The 18,824-nt window shown below is 52.6% G+C and overlaps 1 long non-coding RNA gene across 1 annotated transcript in view; it reads right to left on the bottom strand.

Moving 5' to 3' along the window:
- Positions 1–17,760, bottom strand: part of LOC131815723 (uncharacterized) — a 28,908-nt gene extending 11,148 nt beyond the window's left edge. Inside the window, exons 1-2 of the long non-coding RNA XR_009347823.1 lie at positions 17,673–17,760; positions 17,007–17,200 (exon numbers count right to left, since the gene is read on the bottom strand). This is a non-coding gene — a long non-coding RNA (uncharacterized LOC131815723). The remainder of the gene's footprint in view (positions 1–17,006; positions 17,201–17,672) is intronic.
- Between the last annotated feature and the right edge of the window lie 1,064 nt (positions 17,761–18,824).

Genomic DNA, 18,824 nt, shown 5'->3' with positions numbered 1-18,824 from the left:
TTACCACCTCACAGACAAGGAGACGAGGCATGAGGGGTGTGTAGAATGATGCCGCTCTGTGCTGGGGCCAACCTGGGGAGGACTCCCACAGGCTTGCTCTTCCCACTGCTGCAGAAGCAGCTGAAAACAACGAGTTTTTCAGTTTGCATTATGTAGAGTGGAAAAGTCAACCATAAAGGTCATTCAATTTTTAAATGGGTTATTCCTCAGGATAAAAACAGTTCCAAAAAATAATTTCTGAGAAGTTCAACATATTTCTCCTTCCAGGTGCCTGGAATGTGATGGAATGTTGTTAAAATAAGTTCTGGCCCATCAGCATGCCAGACAGAAACTGGAAGTAAGCTGTTGCAGGTCCCCAAAGGCTCCGTCACAACCCTAAGGAGAAGACATATAAATTTCACTGTCCCAAAGTGATTATGTTTAAAAAAAAAAAAAAAAAAAACAGGCACAGGTGGAACATTTTAAATTACAGACTTTCAATGCAGGGGCAGTGGGGGCAGGGGGGTGTCCCCCCTACCCCCAAATGTTTCAGCTATATATAGTGACTTACCAAAGTGACTCATCACAAGTACCTACAAGGCGACCGACAGGCAACTGACCGATGAGGAAGGTATTCGGACTGCTTAACAAAACCAACACAACTTAGAATCTTCATTATTAAGAAGAGAAAACCATTTATTAAACACTCGCCAGGCACCAAACCCGCTAGGCATTGTCACATGATCTACTCATCACAAGGCTGCCAAACTCAGTGCAGAAACTGAGGCTGAGTAAGTCACCTAAGGTCATGCAGCACCAGAAACTGGATTCCAATTAGGTCTGACATCAAAGCCCACCCCAGCTTGCTGCAATGATTCAGAACCTAAGCTTTGTGATGATCAATAAACTACATGCTTAACAATGTTTACACATCTCTGTTAGAATTCAGGGAAAGGTTTTTAAAAATGACATACACAAGGGGAAAAAATAATACAGGTTCTGGAGGCAGGCTGCCCAGGGTTCAAATCTTGGCTCCTCCACTTGCAAGCTGTGTAACCTTGGACTCCTTTAGCTGCCCTGTGCCCATATTTCCATGCATTAAAATGGTAGCCATAACAGACCCTATCTCCTAAGGCAAATAAAGCATTTTGGTGTTGTTGTTCTTGTTTTAAGATTTTATTATTTATTTGACAGAGAGAGAGAGACAGGGTGAGAGGGAACACACACAGGGGGAGTGTGAAAGGGAGAAGCAGGCTTCCCACTGAGCAGGAAGCCTGGTGAGGATTAGATCCCAGCACCCTGGGAGCATAACCTCAGCTGAACAACTGAGCCACCCAGGTGCCCACAAATAAAACATTGAGAATCATTCCTGGCATGAGTTAAACCTCAGAAGGTGTGGGCTGGTGTTACTTCTTGCTGGGCACCAGATAGGGTCAGCAGCCTCAGGCCCACTGTTTTAGCAACTCATTTGCATAAACAAAGCCCAGGCTCAGCCACTTTGTGCTTAGGCTATGGTTTCTTCCTGTCACTAACATCTCTCCTCACTCCTGCTCTGTGGCACTAAGCTCTGGGCCTCAACTTCCCATCTGTCAAATGAGGTGAGGAGCCCAGCTGATCTATCTGAGGTCCTTCTAGCTGGGCAACCTAGGATTCTTGGTAACTCAGGGCCCAGAAATTTCAGAACCATCCTAACACAAACATTACCAGATGACACCCACTCATTTTCCTCAGATCTTCTCTTCCGTATTATGTATAAATGCTTATTTTCATGGCAAATCTTCTCCAAGATCCCAGAGCTCCACGAGCACCCAGAATAGGCTGGGCAGGCATCCCCAGTGCTGAGGCTGGGGACATGATGGTCAGAAGCTCTGACCTCCAGGGGAGACGGATTCCAAATCAAGCTGCTCTGATAAGCAGATCCTCCCTGTTAGAGAGGATTTCAACAGAGCACAGTTAAGAGGAAGTGCAGGCAAGAAACTCAGAACTTGGCCCACTGGACAGAGGGCAGTAGGACAGTGGGCCGGAGGGGTGACAGAGGGATGGAGAGGAACGGCACGATCAACAGAGGCCAGCCAAGGCAGCACTGATGCTCAATGTGAGAGGGTGGGCTGGGGACACACTGTGAAAATGGCTTCACAGGCAGGAAGCAAGCCCAGCTCAGCACAAAGCAAAGTCCTGAGCAGGAACCTTCTGGGACCAGGTTGGACACTAAGGTGAGCTGAAAATGGCTGTGGGACCCAGTGCAGTCTAAATCTCACCCATGCCTCTCACAGGCTGGGTGACCCCGGACCAGTTATGCTACGTCCTTTAATGTTTCCTAAAGGGTATATTCGCTCCATAACCCTGAGCCATGTTCTCATTTCGGTGAGTGTGGGAGGCCGCAATAAGGCTTGAGATGAGAGCCAAACCAGACCCTGACTTGTGCCTCCTTTAAAGTCTGAATAACCTAACAAAAGGTTTAGGACGGGAAAAGTTGAGTAGCACTGGGAAAGAGTCTGTGCTATGTGTTGTGCGCTCGCCTACGTGACTTCCCACACCCTTACTAAACAAATGAGAACAATTCGGTTGGGCTAAAAAGTTCGTTGCTGGTCCTTGCTGCCTTAGTACAGCCCATAAATGACTTTCAGGTTTGCTGTATTTGTACTGGCATCAGCCATTTGGCGTCATGAGGAACCGTAGTTGCTTAACTAAACACAGATGTAATGTCACTATATATATGGCCTTAATGCTTTGAATAAACTTAGCACTGTTGGACATCCTCCTCAGTGCTCCTCCTGCCCCCCATCTCTTTGCTTCTCAAGTTCTTTTCTTCATCCTCTTACCCTCATGTTCCTGGCTGATTTGTTGTGCCGGTCACGACAGGTGAGGATCTGATGGTGCCCACAATCTACAGAGATCCAATATATACAACTAGGACAGCCTGGAGGGGGGTGGGCAACCCTGGCTGGACAGGGAGTTAAGAAGGAGTCAGGAAGGGCAACTGGGTGGCTCAGTGGGTTAAGCTGCTGCCTTCGGCGCAGGTCATGATCTCAGGGTCCTGGGATCGAGTCCCGCATCGGGCTCTCTGCTCAGCAGGGAGCCTGCTTCCTCCTCTCTCTCTCTCTGCCTGCCTCTCTGCCTACTTGTGATCTCTCTCTGTCAAATAAATAAAATAAAATAAAAAAATCTTAAAAAAAAAAGGAGTCAGGAAGAAGTCATTCCCACCCTTGAGGCATGGGTTGGTACTGACCAGAGACACTGGGCAAGAGATGATGTCCTAGGACTGCTGTAAGACTAGCCGGGTCCAGGCAACGCACCTAACAGTGTGTAGGTGTAACCCATCCATAAAAGGGGGGCGGGGGGGTGGTGGTTGCAGCTGGTTGAGCATCTTACTCTTTGTTTTGGCTCAGGTCCATTCACCTGGCCCATTCACCTGTGCCTGCATGTGTTCTGTGGTGTGCTCTTTATCTCTCTCAAATAAATAAATCTAAAAAAAAAAAAAAAAAAAAAGGAAGTCAGGAAGGATCAGGAGACCTGCTGTTAAGGTCCCAAAGACTCCACCCTCCTCAAGTAGCCTCCGAAAATAAAGTAAGTGGATTCCCAGGAGCCTCCTGGACACAAAACTTTCCAAAGCAAAGCTTTCAATTTCATACTGGAGAAAAGGCTGCTGTGCAAATTCAAGACAAAAAAGCCAGCCAGGGTGGGGTGGGTTTGGACGGGGTTGGCCCTGTAGGGCTCTGGCCACTAAATGCCCACTGCCCAAGCCAGGAGCCTGGAGTCTGTGCAGCCAGTGCTTCCTGAGGCTTCCACATCTTGGCCTCGCCCTGAAGCTTCCTCCTGGAAGTTCCTTACCCAGGGAGGCCACCTGTGAGCACCCCCTCACACACACCCCAGCTTCTGCCCCTCCATCCAGCTGGAGTGAAGGATCCCCAAGCCTGCTCTCTCTGGTCTCTCCTGCACAGAGAGGAGTATGTGCCCCGGAAAGGAGGGTCCCTGAGGATACCTGAGTCCCTGGCCCGAAGACAGCTGGCTTGAGAATGTGGGGTTTCGGTGCTCTAGGCACAGCATTTCCTAGAGGAAACAGGGTAGGGAGCTCCAAGGTGGAGGGGAGTCCCGGGAGTCTGGGATCGCACGCACATGCCAGTGGCCCGCAAGTGGAAGGGTTTCAGTGACTCCAGAGGTGAGAGGGTCCAGGGGTCAGGCCTGGAGGTGGACAAGGACCTGTGGGGTAGGGTCCGGAGATGGAAGTGATCCCAGGGTGGTCGCAGGCCCAAAGTAGAGGTGTGGGGGTGGGGGTTGGGGGAAGGGGTCCATGGGCCGGAAAGGAATGGTATCCTGGGGCTCCTGGGTAAAAGGCAGTTGAGGTGGAGGGGGCCCAGTGGGGCCCAGGCTGTGCGGGCAGAGCCAGCTCCTCTCGGGTTGGGGAGCCCAGCGATTCTGAGGGACAAAATTTTCCATCAAGTTCTGGAAAAGAAGCCTGTCAGCACAGGCGTCTCTCTGGGGGTCAGACAAGCCCAGTGGTGCTGGGCTCCTTGATGTCAGTAGGGCCCCACGGGTTCCCTGGATACAGAGAAGTGGAGCGAGGGCTGTGGGGCAAGGGCTGTGGGGCAAGGGCTGTGGGGCAAGGGCTGTGGGGCGCAGGAGCACCAGGCCAGCAGGAACCTGTCCGCCAGGCCCCCCTCCCGCTCCCTTGGACGAAGCAGCAGGTGGCAGCGGGCAGGAGGGACACAGCCTCCCTCTCTCCCTAGCGCCCCTACCCCTCCCCAGCCCCTCAGTACCTGAGTCAGCGGGGCACCCATGCACTCCCCCGCGCCCTGCCCCGCCAGCCCAGAACCCCTGCCTCCCGGGGAGGCGCTACTTGCACAGTGAGTTCCCTGGGCCTGCAGAAGGCGGTGAGCGGGGCAGGCAGGTGCGAGCCCACTGCGGCGGGTGGGGGGCGGCAAACAGCGGTGCAGGCCTCTGCAGGCCCGGGCGCCCTCGCCCAGCCTCCTGTCTGTCCTGTCCGGTGAGGGGCTGGCTGCGCCCCCTGCCGGTTCCCGCTGCTCTTCTGCTGACTCCAGGACCCCAGTCCCCCGCCCAGTCCCGGCCTCCCTGCCACTGCTTGAGCTCCAGGCTAGGCCCGCTGCCGCTCCTGGGCGGCCGAGCTGCGGCCCCGGTGCGGTGTGGCTGGCCCTTTTCTCTCCCCAGGGCACAGTGGAGCCGCGAGGGAAGGCCTGAGGGGATCTTCTGTCTGCTCAGTGCCAGTGGACACTCTCCAGGGGTCTCTCTACCTGGTGGGCTCCACCCATGGCCATCTTGGAACACCCAGAATCCCCTTCAGAGACCAGGTGAAGACCTCCTTGGGGAATCCAGGCTCCTGGGACCAAGGCGAGTTGATCTTGTGTACTGCTGTGTTTGTTCCCTGGCCTGGCATGGATTGACAGTTGCTGAATTGATCTATTCTGGGGTCATCAAGGGCAGAGGAAAGAATTCAGGGCTGGGATCCCCAGGCCTAGGGTCCACACAGGCTTGGAGCACTCTTGGTTGTCCCCGGTGCCAGGACAGCCTCCCGTGGCGCTGAGGCAGAGAGTGTGGCAGAGAAACCAGCTCTTGGTCCCTAAGCTGCCAGCACGCCCGAGAATGCATGGGGTCCGTTTCCTGTGAGGGGATGGGAGCCACACCAGGCGGCAGAATGCAAGAGTCCTGCTATAGAGCCTGAGATACTCCCCTGAGAGAGGTATAAAGGCCCAGCCGGTGACCTTTGATACACGCCCTTGTTTCAGAGCCTGCACCAAACTCTCGCCCCAGAGAGGTGCGCGAAGGCCCAGCCTGGTGCTCTCGGACCTGTGCCCCGTTCTCAGAGCCTGAGACCCACGCGCGAACCTCTGCCTTCCCTGAAATTGGTGCGTGCAAGGTGGGCGCACTTAGACCCAGAAAGACCAGGCACTCCCAGCCCGGGCCAGCGGGAAAATCTCAGTGTGAGATTGCTGCTTGGAACCTCTCTAGCGGTCTGGAGGTGCCCAAAGCTGCTGCTGCCATGCTTTTGGGTACAAGCAAAAGATCCTCCATCCCTAGGGACAGCGACTTGGAACCTGCTCTGCCAGCGGCCAAGGGGGAACTTATTTGGGCTCTGCAGCCAAACTGAGGCTTCTCTCTGAGAGGGAGATCAGGGTGCGGTTTGTTTTCCTCTAAAACTACAAAAACCATCAAAAGCGGTCAAAGTGAGAAAAAAAAGTGAACAAACAAAAAACCGCCAGAGAACAAAAGCCTGAAAAAAAAAAAGTTTCCTCAGAGCCCACCCCCTTGAGGTGGGAACATCATTGTCAGGGAACATCATTGACTGAAAACCCACATGGCAGGCCCCTTCCCCAGAAAACAAACCAAGAAAGAAAAAAAAAAGAGAGAGAGAGAAAAAAAGTACTACAAGAGAACTACCACTACTTCATAGGAAAACTTTTATTTTTCATTCATTCCCACTATTCTGGTTCTTTTTTTTTATATATATAGGTAATTTTTTTAACCCCAGCAGGATGGTGGAATGGGACATGGCTGAGTGCCTCCCGGGTCTGACCCTCTGTGACGCCACCCGGTGCCTGCAGCTGCCCTCTGGACGGTGTTGCTTTTGCGGCAGAGCCGGAGGGCACCAAGCGTGTGTCTGTCTCCAAAGTCCTGGGCACCACATCACAATGCCTTCCTGAGAAGCAGAATCAAGGACAGTTGCTGATCTTCATTCCTTCCCACCAAAGGTAGCTCATACACCATCTTTGGAAGTTGGAGCCAGGGGGCGCCTAGGTGGCTCAGTCGGTTAAGTGTCTTTCTTCAGCTCAGGTCATGATCCCAGGGTCCTGGGATGGAGTCCCACACATTTGCCTCCCTGCTCAGCGGGGAGCCTGCTTCTCCTTCTCCCTCTGCCATTCCCCCAACTTATGCTTTCTGGCTCTCTGTGTGTCAAATAAGTGAATAAAATCTTTTTAAAAGGTTTGGGCCAGGGGGCGCCTGGGTGGCTCAGTGGGTTAAGCCACTGCCTTCGGCTCAGGTCATGATCTTAGGGTTCTGGGATCAGGTCCTCTGCTCGGCAGGGAGCCTGCTTCCCTCTCTCTCTCTCTCTCTCTGCCTGCCTCTCCATCTACTTGTGATTTCTCTCTGTCAAATAAATAAATAAAATCTTAAAAAAAAAAATGTTTGGGCCAGGGACGCCTGGTGGCTCAGTTGGTTAAGCTGCTGCCTTCGGCTCGGGTCATGATTCCAAGGTCCTGGAATCGAGTCCCACATCGGGCTCCTTGCTCAGCGAGGAGCCTGCTTCTCTCGCTGCCTCTGCCTGCCTCTCTGCCTGCTTGTGTGTACTCTCTCTCTCTATCTCAGGCAAGTAAATAAAATTAAAAAAAAAAAAAAGTTTGGGCCATACTCTTTAGCCATTCTACTTTCCCTGGGGTAATTTGCCACCTCCCTGAATTTACCTGCATCTTTCACAAAATCTACTTATCTTCCAGCCTTCTTGCCCATAATGAGTCTATAAATTTTCAATAGACAGTGTGAACTTACACTTGCTAATATTTGCATAACATGCACCTCTTTCGATCTCAAAGAAAAGCTTCACACCGCAATGGTCTCTAATCTCCAATTAGGTTCTGTTCCGGGACCCCACTGGAATTCTACGTGCCTGTCCCCTAAGATCCCATAAATTGTGGTCCAGTTTCCCAGCCAGCCAAGGAAAGCACATGGGAAATCTTGCTGAAGTATGAGTAAGAGCCAACGAAAGGGAACATATTTATCTGCCTCGAATGCTGGGACCTGAGGAAAGCAAGTTTCATTACAGACAAATCAGGAAGGAGGTGCAGACTTCTTTTTATGTCACTCTGGAGTGGAGGTCTGCTCACTCACAGAAGCTCAAAATCTTCACAATGGACAATGCCCCCCACCCCCAAAGTCAGCTGGGGATTCTCAGGAAAACTTTAATTGAAAGTATTACGGATTCTCCAACTTCCCAAAATGCAGGAGGAACATCTACAAGCAAGACTGTCACCACTTTTAGACAATTACACTTATTTACCTTTTTTCTTCCTAGAAAATTATCCTCTCTCCCAATGCATGATCTTCTTTTTGTAACAGTTTCCTAAAGAAGGAAACAGGTGTCCTCCCATTCCAGTTCCATCCAAAATAATAAAATAAAAATCTTTAAAATTAAAAAAAAATTGTGATTTGTTGAGACAGAGCACATAAGCAGAGGGACAAGCAGACTCTCCCACTGAGCAGGAAGCCCGATTTGGGGCTCGATCCCAGGACCCTGAGATCATGACCTGAACCGAAGGCAGATGCTTAACCAACTGAGGCACCCAGGAAGCCCCCAAATAATTCAATTTTTAATCACTTTGCCATAGACACTTTTGGGTGGCTTTGAAACACCAGAATCTCATTGACTTATCAGTGTCCTCTTCACCATCTCAAAAAAGGACTGGGTACCTCTCAGAGGCCTCTCTCCCCTCCTGACCCAGGTCCCAGCCAAAGGTCCTTCACATTAGAGTATGAGGAACTGAGCGGGATGGGGTGTTGAAGCACCCTGGGGTGGGGTGGGGGGCTCTGGGGCCCTCCCACTCCCAACTTCAAAGACAGCACCTGCTTTCCCCTGCCTCATATAGGTACCCTGGGTTTGCCCTCTTTAAGGTTCCTGGTTGCTGCAAAGGTCTGAAAATCTCCTAAGTAGCACAAAAGCCATCATGTGTTTAAAGGAAGAAAGATAAAGCTCCCCAGAATGAGCCAGCAGCTCTGGGCTTCCCCGCACATCTTTCCTGTCCCTCAGAACCCTGGGAAGGAGCCCCTTGGTGCAAAGTCACAGGGGGAGCCCACGCACAGCCCAGGCCTCCTGCCCCAGGTCCTCTCCAGCCATAAACTGACCCCCTAGCCCCTTCCAAACCGTCTACAGCCTCAAACCACTGACGTGCGGTTCAGCACCCATCTCCAGAGCGCAGGATGCACGTGGCTTCCCGGCACCCTTCCCTGGCCGCTCCCCAAATCACCGTGGGAATGTCGCAGCAAGGAGACAGGGAATCGATTTTTATCCTCTGGGCTGTCTTCCCTCGTAGCCCCTCAGGAGTCCCCACGCAGCAATGCCGCGTGGGCCCAACTGCTCTGAATCCACTTCCCCCGAGGAATCCGCTTTTCTTCAGCGTCTGTGTCTGCAAACCCGGCTCCTCTAACACCCCCCACCAAACGTACCAAGAACCAACTGGGGAAGAAGTTCATTTCTGGCCGACAAGCCTTTAATCCCTGAGAGCTGTGGCTGATGTGGGAGCAGCTTTTCTCCAAATGGTGATTTCGATACGAGGTCCTTTTGCCTGCCGGCCCCCAACATCCCTGACGTGTGGCTCCCAGGGGCCTCCCGTGGCCAGGCCTGAGAGTGGAGCCCACCCTTGGGCTCATTTTCCAACGCGCCGAATCCAGGCAGCGGCCCCGTCTCACTACAAAGGGTGCTGAGTAACGAGGTGCCGCCACCAGGAAGAGAGGCAGCAGGTCAGACAGATCTGGAGAATGACACTGGCCTTCAAGGGCCCCTCACAAGGGAAATACCATTAATTAGCAGATCTGACCAGATATACTGTGTTCCACATTCACGCCGTAACGATGAGGTTTCTTAGAGCCCTAGTCAAAGGAACTCTTTCACCCGAGATCACTTGACCAATCAGTGACTCAGTTTCCTTATACTAAAAATGAGGATAATAATACCTCACAAGATTGTTATGAGGAGCACACACATTACAAAGTGTTTAGAGGCACCTGGGTGGCTCAGTGGGTAAGCATCTGACTTCAGCTCAGGTCACGATCTCAGGGTCCTGGGATAGGGCCGTGTCAGGCTCCCTGCTCAGCGAGGAGTCTGCATGTCCCTCTCCCTCCCTCTTCACTTCCTGCCCTCTCTCTCTCTCTCAAATATATAAATAAAATCTTAAAAAAAACGAAGTTCTTAGAACACTATCTGCACATAATACAGGACACACAAGCACTTGTTAAACAGATAAAAGGGTACAAGAGGCTGGCTTCCCTTCAGATTTCTAATAGGCTCCTGTCTGGGGGTCTCTAGCTCTAAGGAAGTGGGCAGGCTGCAGAAGCCCAAGGTTGTCGAGTTCCTCCGAGGCCAAGTTCAGTTTTCTATGCAGGACAGAAAACCTGTAAAATACATCCCAGACTTGCTTCGCTGCCTTCCTAGTAGGGAATCCGTTCCCTCAAGAGTGGTCCAACCTCTCTTCCACTATTTGGGATGTAGAAAATGTTTAGACATTTCTCCATTGGTGCTGATTCCATCCTCATTTTTAACAACCTAGCTGTGTGTTCATCTGGTCTTCTGTTAGTTCCTTTATTCAACAAACACAGAGGACTCACCGTGTCCTAACTGTGACCAAGACATCCAGCATCTCATCCCACAAGGGAAACATATTAGCAAATGTGGCAGCAAAGAGGGATGGGGTAAGGCAGTGACATCTGAATCAAGACCAAACTAACAAGCAGAGCCTGCCATGAAGAACATTCCAGGTATGGGCCCCATAGGCATGAAGGCGGATATGAATAGATTATGTGCAGACGGCAGGACAGGGGACTAAGGGGACACTGGAAAGGAAGGCTGCGGAGCAGCTGTCGGCATTGGAGGCCTTGCGAAGGACTCTGGAATTCCCTTTGGTTTCAGCCGGAAGCTACATGAAGGTTTAAGCGGGGAATCATCAGATTAGCCTATATTTGTAAAAGATTGCTCCTCTTCCACAGAAGAAATGGGGAATGGGTGGGGGTGTCCACAAGCCTAGAAGCTGGAAATGGAAGCAGATGAAGTTTCCAATATCCTGGCCAAGGAGTGAGTCTGTCGCAGTGAGAGTGTCAAGATTTGCAGTTCTAAACTTTTTAGTAAAGTGGCTTATTAAACACACAGCTAACTATTGCCCGGGGTTCCTACTTTTGTAATAAGTTTTTTTCTGAAACTCACAAAGGGGAGAGGGGCTCTCTGCACCACGTGCCAGTCGGGGCGGAACATCATCGTCACATTACAGGGTGTTTTCAGAGCCTGTTATCCTTTTAGTACGACATCCCTCCCACCCCGAGACAACACCGTGCCTCTTTCCGCCAACAGAAGTTGAGTTTTTCCCTTTCCCTCTTCCTTCTTTTGAGGGCAGAGCTCAGGGCTTCTCCAGAGATTCCATCCTAAGTTCATAGATCTCACCGAGCCAACCACATTCCCCTCACTGTGGGCGCCAGGAAACGCCGGAAACATCTGTATCTGCACCTGAACATGGGACCTTGGATCCCAGCTACAGTTACTTGTGCTGTGGTAACAAGGACATCATGTCACGTTTCAGGACATTTTCGTATATAAGGCCTCGGGTCGGGATGCTCAGGGTAGGAAAAGGGTGGGTCCGCCCCTGGGCAGAGTGGCATACCTTCTCTCTCCTCCTGGCCTTTGCCTGAGTTGGAGATGCCCTGTTCCTTCCTCTTCACCTGAGTAATCATTATCTCTGCTTCCAGAAGCAGCTCAGGGGGCCACCTCCATCAGAGGGGCCACCTCCTCCCCAACCCCGCTGGACCAGGTGACCCTCCCCAGAATTCCATATAAATCCCTGTTAACGTTGATCCCACTGCTTCCCAGAGGCTCTTTCTCCTTGTCTTTACTTTGTCTCTCCTGCTGGACCCCAGGAGACAGGTCTCACTCATCATTTTATCCCAGCAGGGTTCAGTATGTTGCTGAATTAACACATGGCATGTCCCGCACATCGCTGGCAGCTGGATGAACTGGAACACAGTGTGGCAGCATGTACTGAAGCAGGGGTTCTCAGAGCACCAGGGGGTTCAGTCGGTGAAGCATCTGCCTTCGGCTCAGGTCATGATCCTAAGGTCCTGGGATCCAGGCCTGCACCGGGATCCCTACTCAACAGGGAGTTGGCTTCTCCCTCTCCCTTTGCTTCTCCCCTCCCTCTCAAATAAATACATAAAATCTTTTCAAAAAATAAATTTAAAATAAATTTAAAAAAAATTAAGCAGTTATTCTCAGCTGCAGGTGATTTGGCTCCCCAGGGGACATATGGCAATGACTGGAGAAACGTTTGCTTGATGTAATAGGAGGAAAGGGCGCCACTGGGCATTTGGTGGGGAGAGGCCGAATGGAGGTGGCCAACATCTGGCCATGCACAAGACAGGCCTCAGCAAAACATCACCCAGTCCACGAGGTCGACAGGGGAGACCTGCATCTAATCTAGGACCTGGAAAACCTTTTCCTAGGTTTACATGCTCAAGGGAAATCTATCTGTCCATCAAAACCACAAGAATGTCTGAAGCAGCTTATCCTCAGAAGCCCCAAACTGGATACCATGTAAAAGACCATTAACAGGAGAACGGATAACCTACGTGATGGAAGACAACAGACGATAACGAAATTTAAGATGCCACATATGCGACAACAAGAAGGAATCCACAGATGTCCTGAGGAACCGAACCACCAGAGCAAGGTAACAGGCAAACTTGATCGCTGGTGATGGAAGAGAAGCAGGGGACAGGGAGTGACTGACTGGGAAGGAGCAGGAGGGAACCTCTGGTGTGCTCAGAACGTTCCTGATCCTCATCTGGGTAGTAGTTACACACAGCGTGCCGCATGCTAGGACTCACGTGCTGTGTGTGTGTGTTACACCTCAGCAAGCTTTACCAAAGGCAACGGTCCTCTAAGAGCCCCAGCGGGCAGGAATCACACACTGGAGCAGGTCCTCCGAGCATGACTTTCTAAGGATTTCGGTGCACAGCCGGCAGGAGCATTGTAGATATGTTTCTGGAGACCTATTTCACCACGGACACCAAAAACCTTACAGTGGGTCCTTGATTCAATTCTGCTTCGGTCATTTTCTGCTAAGGATTGTGGTACAGATGTGCACACAGACTTAGGTTTCAAGAATATTTATCACAGCAGAACAAATACAAGAGGGAGGCAGCAACAACACTGACCCAGAGGAAACTGTGTGATACCGCGGACTCATTAAAATCGACATTTAAAAATGTAAATGGAAAACGACTACAATATATTAATTACAATTAAAGAGCAGGTCACCCAACAAGCTGACACCTAAGATATATGAATAATATACACAATATGATTAACTATGATTAGCTAAGGTCATGAGGGGTTATGGGATTTCTTAAAATTTCATCATTTTTCCCTAAAATGTACATATATTACTTATTAATAAGAAAAAAATACACAATCACACTTCTTAAAAATAAAGGTGAGTTTTCAACTCTAAAACTGAGTACCAGGGGCGCCTGTAGGGTTCAGTGGGTTAAAGCCTCTGCCTTCGGCTCAGGTCATGATCTCAGAGTCCTGGGATCGAGCCCCGCATCGGGCTCTCTGCTCAGCAGGGAGTCTGCTTCCTCGTCCCTCTCTCCGCCTGCCTCTCTGCCTACTTGTGATCTCTATCTGTCAAATAAAATAAATAAAATCTTTAAAAAAATAAAATAAATAAAATAAAACTGAGTACCAGACCCCACACAACCCCCAGATTCCCCATGGATTCAGAGCCCTGCTGCCTGCAGAAGTGCTCTATTGACGCTCATCACAGGGGCTGAGACAGATTAAATAAAGAGATAACATTCCAGATTTCCTGTCTCTTATCCGACTGTGCAGATTGGTTACACAAATCCAAATCCATACATGCATTAGACCTCACTGAACTGCGTACGCCCTGAGAAAAAGTTACAAGCAATTCCCTGTAAAAATACAAAAGTATTTCTGACAGCAAAAGTTTTCAGATGCTGTAAAGAAAAAAAAAAATAACTAAAAAGGCACGACCTTCCCTGATTAATCAAGTCTCCCTCGAGAGAAGGCTACCACTTCCCCAGGTAATCTCATCGCCTCAGAGGAAACCATGTTTCTCTGTGAAGTGGAGGTGATCGCGGCTCTCTCGGAGTACTCGCAAAGGTTTGGCGTGGTTATGAAATGGAACACTATGACCGGGGCCCGCTGGTTGTGGTCACCGTCATGCCCACGGCCTGAACACCACCTCCCTCCAGGAAGGTCCCTTCTCTGAATTCTGTGTGGTAGGGGTACGTGGCTGACTATTAGGGAGCACTGCAGAAGGCGTACCCTGTCGCTCGCCCAGACACCCAGCTCCTCCCGGAGCCACCGAATGCCATACAGAGCTAAAGCTGGGAGCAGGGGCTCACCGTGGACACCAATGATGAGGGCCAAGGTACCTCAGCTCACAAACCCATTACGAGCATATACATTTAACTCTAGCTTTAAGATGTTTCTCCTCTTACTTCTCAGTCAAAAAAGACTTTAAGCCGAGTAAACCAACAACAAACCCTAAGATAAAACATTTAACCATGTTAATTTCCAAAGCCCTACGGTCGTCTTCAGCTTCTCAAGGTCACACCTCCCTACTGAATAATTACCGAGGGTTGCTGACACGGTACACAGAAAAAAAAAAAAAAAAAAAACTCTTAGGATGTCCAGCCTCTAAGAGAAAAAGCAAACAGCTCAGAATGCAGCCAGCCATGGCAAAGGAACCACCGACAAAGCCAAACACAGAGGGGCCCCTGAGCATCTGGGAATCTGCCTGTTCCTTTGCCTGCTCAGAGGGAACAAGTCACAAGACTGCTCGGAATGGGAAATGAGAAGGGCAGAAGCCTGGAAACCAGAGCGTCCTGAATTTCGTGCTGCTTCCAAGGAGTGAGCCCGCCTGCTGTGTCACTTATTTACACAGTGGGCAGGTGAGGCTGACAGCTTGAAGGGGTTATTTTAGAGGGAGAGCTGTAAGTCTGATCAGGAGAAGGTTCTGGACCCTGGGGTCCCAGCACGCATCTCCAGCTTCCAAGCTGACCCTCCCTTCAGACAGGGTTTAAGAGGCAGCAGGGCAAGCATGGTCTTTGTATTTAAATCACCTCAAGGGGGCCCATATCTCCAGGCACAACCAGAAGCCAGGGAGTAGAGGGAAAGGGGAGAGGGAGAGGCTACCTCCACTCCTATCTGCTGGCTGCACTTCTGGAGCGCCTGATCCAGGAAGCTAAATGCGTGGACAGAACAGAAGGAAGAATCTGGGAAGACTGGAAGACTAGAAGAGCTGCTCGCGGACTGGTCTCAACCTGAACCACAGAAACACCTCTGCCTCCCTGCCCTCCGCCCCTCGGCTGGGCACCAGGTGCCTCCCTACTGCACTCCAGATGCAGATCCAAGCTCAGGGGTGCCCAGTGCCGATGCCTCTCTCCGGCGCAGGGAGTCTAGGGCATCAGGGGACTCCTAGACAGCACCTGTGATCTCTAATTTAAAACCAAAACCAAAATCCCCAACCAGCCCAAGCCAGCACAAGCAATACATACAATACATATTTATGTGTAAGACACCTATGCACACATACACATTCACTTATCTACACACACACACACACACACACACACACACACACACACTCTTGCAGCAGAAGGCAGGCATGAAACCTGTTCCCTAAGTCCTTTGCTTTCCTCATCTGCTTCTAGCAGCAACAGCCATTTCTGCTACGGATTTTCCTATTCGAGGGTTGATCACAGATCCAAATGCCACCATCCTGTTTGCCACCCTTTCCTACCCCACCGGCCCGCTGACGTCTGTCAGTGAACCAGGGAACAAAGATGGAAGACAGGCCCAAGCTGCCTTCCTAAAGTGGGGTTATATTTGACACTTTAATAAACCTCAGAGCCTGAGCTTCTCTGCTCTCAGACTGGCCAGGGTGCAGCTCTCACTCTTACCAAACCCGTCCATCTCCCCCCCCCCCCACCGTGGGGCACAAGGGTTTTCTCTGCCCGGCATCTATTTCCAGGCCCCATAAATCATATCCCATTGTTCCAGGCCATCTGAACTCATGCTTAATAAACCATCCACATCACCCTTCCGCCACTACCCTGAATATCCCACAGGGGAAGACTGTTTCAAGAAGAAAAGGAAATTCTTCATTAGGGCTGGATTTTAAAAGCAAGCTTCCACAAAAAAACGGAAAACAAAATTGGGTATAAATACCATCCAATAACCACTAAATGTCTTTGGTTAAAGCACCTGCCTGCCTGTGATTCTCGGGTCCAGATGTGAGCTCAGTGCACATCCAAAGGAAGCAGAATTTGAACCTGATGCTAAATAACAAATGATCCTGAACTTCATGACCATTTAAGTGCTTCAGTGGCTAGACTAAATTGCTCTGACGCAGAATTTCTCCCAAGTATAGGTTACTGAGAAACATAATATTGCTTGAAAATGTATCTAGGTGTGCTCATCCTTCTCAGACCAACACTCATGGCTCTTAGTCATAACCAGGCTTAAGCTCACACGATTCCCCTATTTTCTCCAGAGAGGGAGGGAAACAAGAGGACATGTCTCTCATGGTCGAAGATGAAAAACTGGATCACAGCACTCACAGCATCAAGTCTGCCAAACCAGAGCTCTGGGTACGTACAATTCTTAAAGAGCTAATTGAATGGAAAACAGCCATCTGGGGCTGGAAACCCTTATGACATTCTGGGAAATGTATGGGGTTTAAAAGGATTATGCAGGGTGATGTGACTTTCAAAATTCCCAAACTCTGAATTGAAGCCTAAATGAGAATATGTTAAATTCACCCATTCCAAAACACAGCACAGTTGACTCGGACCCTAGAGCCCAGCTGTAGCTCAGGGTGTCCACACTGCAGCCTGTCCGTGGGAGGTCTGCAGACCACTCCCTGCTGAGAGAGTCCAGCCAACCCAATCAGCCTACCAGCAGGCTGTGGCACAAGGTCCAGATCCAAGCCCAGGCACCAGCCAGGGTTCCCTTTGGCCTGCCCTCCTATGGTTGAACAACAATCATGGAGAGCCACAGGGAGAGCGGCATTGGGTCCAGTATGGCCACTCCCTGGTCCTCCACAACACTGGTTGCACACTCTTCAACACAAGAAAATGGTGTGCAGAAACAAGGGCCTGCCACAGTAGGCTGTCGAGCAAGGAACAGAAAGCATCAGGGGACAGGTGGGACTGCTGGCTGGTCTCCACCTCTCCCAGAGGGTAGAGGCCGCAGAGCTTCTGCAGGCTAAGCAGAGACATGTCAGAATTACCTTCCCAAAAAGTAGGCAGTAAAGGAGAATTTCAAGCAGCCACAAAAGCCAGCAGGCCTGCGACCTCCAGATATCAGGGGCTTGACCATGACCGTGTCGGTAAGCAGAACACACAAGTGCCTTCTGGAGCGAGAGCAGACAGCTTAACGCTGATAACTGGTCCTCTCACTCTTCTCTGCTCTCAGCAAGTGATCCTGAAAGGCATGCACAAAGTTGGTCAGATTCACTGGAGAAAACATGAGCCAGTGAAGACGTCCCGGCTCACACTAGGCCTCCCTCCAAAGGCTGGCTGCCCCACCCCTGGCACCTGGGTAACGCTGCTCTGGGGCCATCCACACAAAACGATTTACGTACCCCCCACCCGCAACAAACACACACACACACACACACACACACACACACACACAAGCTGCATCGGGCTTTAGGAACCTAACTCAAACGCACCCCTAAGGAGCAACCCCACAGGTGTGACTGGGTTGGACACTCCCAGCAAGGGAGGGAAGGCCCCCCCTTGGGTCCTTGCCAGCGGCAGGGTGCCACCTGGGCCTCCTCCTCATCCTCTCCATCCGCGGGGAAGTCAGAGCGGCCCCACCAACCACCAGCACGCAACCAGATTGATTCTCCCACTTCAAATCCCCGCTGCCAGGGCCCCATCTGTGTGCTGACCTAAAAGCCGCCCTCAAGCAGCCGGCCCGCGGAGCGTCTGGAGTTCTCCCAGCCCCGCGCTCACGCCACCCCAGGCCGCCCCCGTACCCGCGGGCCGCGCCTTACCGCCAGTGTCCACGAAGCGCGGGAGCGGGCGGTCCCGCAGCGTGGCACTCCAACCCGTGCTGGCCTCGTCCTCGTCGGACTCCTGCGCTTCGGGGGGCGTCGGGAGGCAGCGGGGGGCCGGGGCGCTCGTGTTCGGCGTCCGAGGAGGCGGCCGAGGAGGAGCGCGAGGCGCCGGACGTGCTGTAGAAGGGGTTCCCGCCGCTGTCCGGGCCGGACTCGCCGAACACGTCGTCCCAGATGTGCAGGCTCTTGTAGCGCGCGCGGGCCGCCTCGAGCAGCGCCGGCGCCCTCCTCCGCGCGCTCCCGCCGACCTGGGCCATAGCCTCGGGCGCCGCCCGCGCGCCCGCCCCCCAGAGCGCCTCCCGGCCGCACGCGCTGGGCACTGGGCCCGCGCCGCGGCCCGCCGCCCCCCACCAGCGCAGCCCGCAGCACAGCGCCCGCCGCCCCGCGCCCGGCCGGCCCGCCGTCTGGGCCGCCTCGGGCCCAGCGCCCGAGGAAGCGCCCTCGGAGCTCGGGCGCCGCAGGCTGCAGGCCGCGGAGGGACGCAGGGCGCGAGGGCGGGAGGGCGGGAGGCAGGGGCTGCGGCCGGGCCCAGGCGCAGCCGCTACGTCTCCTCGGCGCCCGCTGCGTCCCCGCGCGCCCTCCCGCGGCACCCGGCGCTCCCTGGCCGACCTTCCCCGGCGGGAGCCGCCAGAGACCGACCCCGCCTCCTCGCACCTCCGGCCCGCCGGCCAATGGGGAGCAGGCCGGGGCGGGGCCTCGCGGGGCACGCCCCACAGCCGGTGACTTCCTCGCCTGCGGGACGTGTGGCCCGGGACGGCCACCCGCAGGCCCCGCGCGGCCCTGCAGGGGGAAGGGAGGAACCGAGTGGGTGTCGGGGGTTGGGGGGGGACGCAGCCGGTCTTCCCGCCGCCCGAGCCGGCTCACGGAGCGTGAAGCCCGCGCTCTCGGTCCCCTTCCGCAGTCGGCGCCGGCGGCGGCGGGGAGCTGTCCGCCCCGGTGGTTCTGAACCAGGCGCTGCGGAAATTCTAGGTAGGCGCCCGGCCG

This window comes from Mustela lutreola, chromosome 15 (assembly GCF_030435805.1).
Source record: "Mustela lutreola isolate mMusLut2 chromosome 15, mMusLut2.pri, whole genome shotgun sequence".
NCBI lineage: Eukaryota > Metazoa > Chordata > Mammalia > Carnivora > Mustelidae > Mustela > Mustela lutreola.
This window is presented reverse-complemented; position numbering and strand designations above follow the sequence as displayed.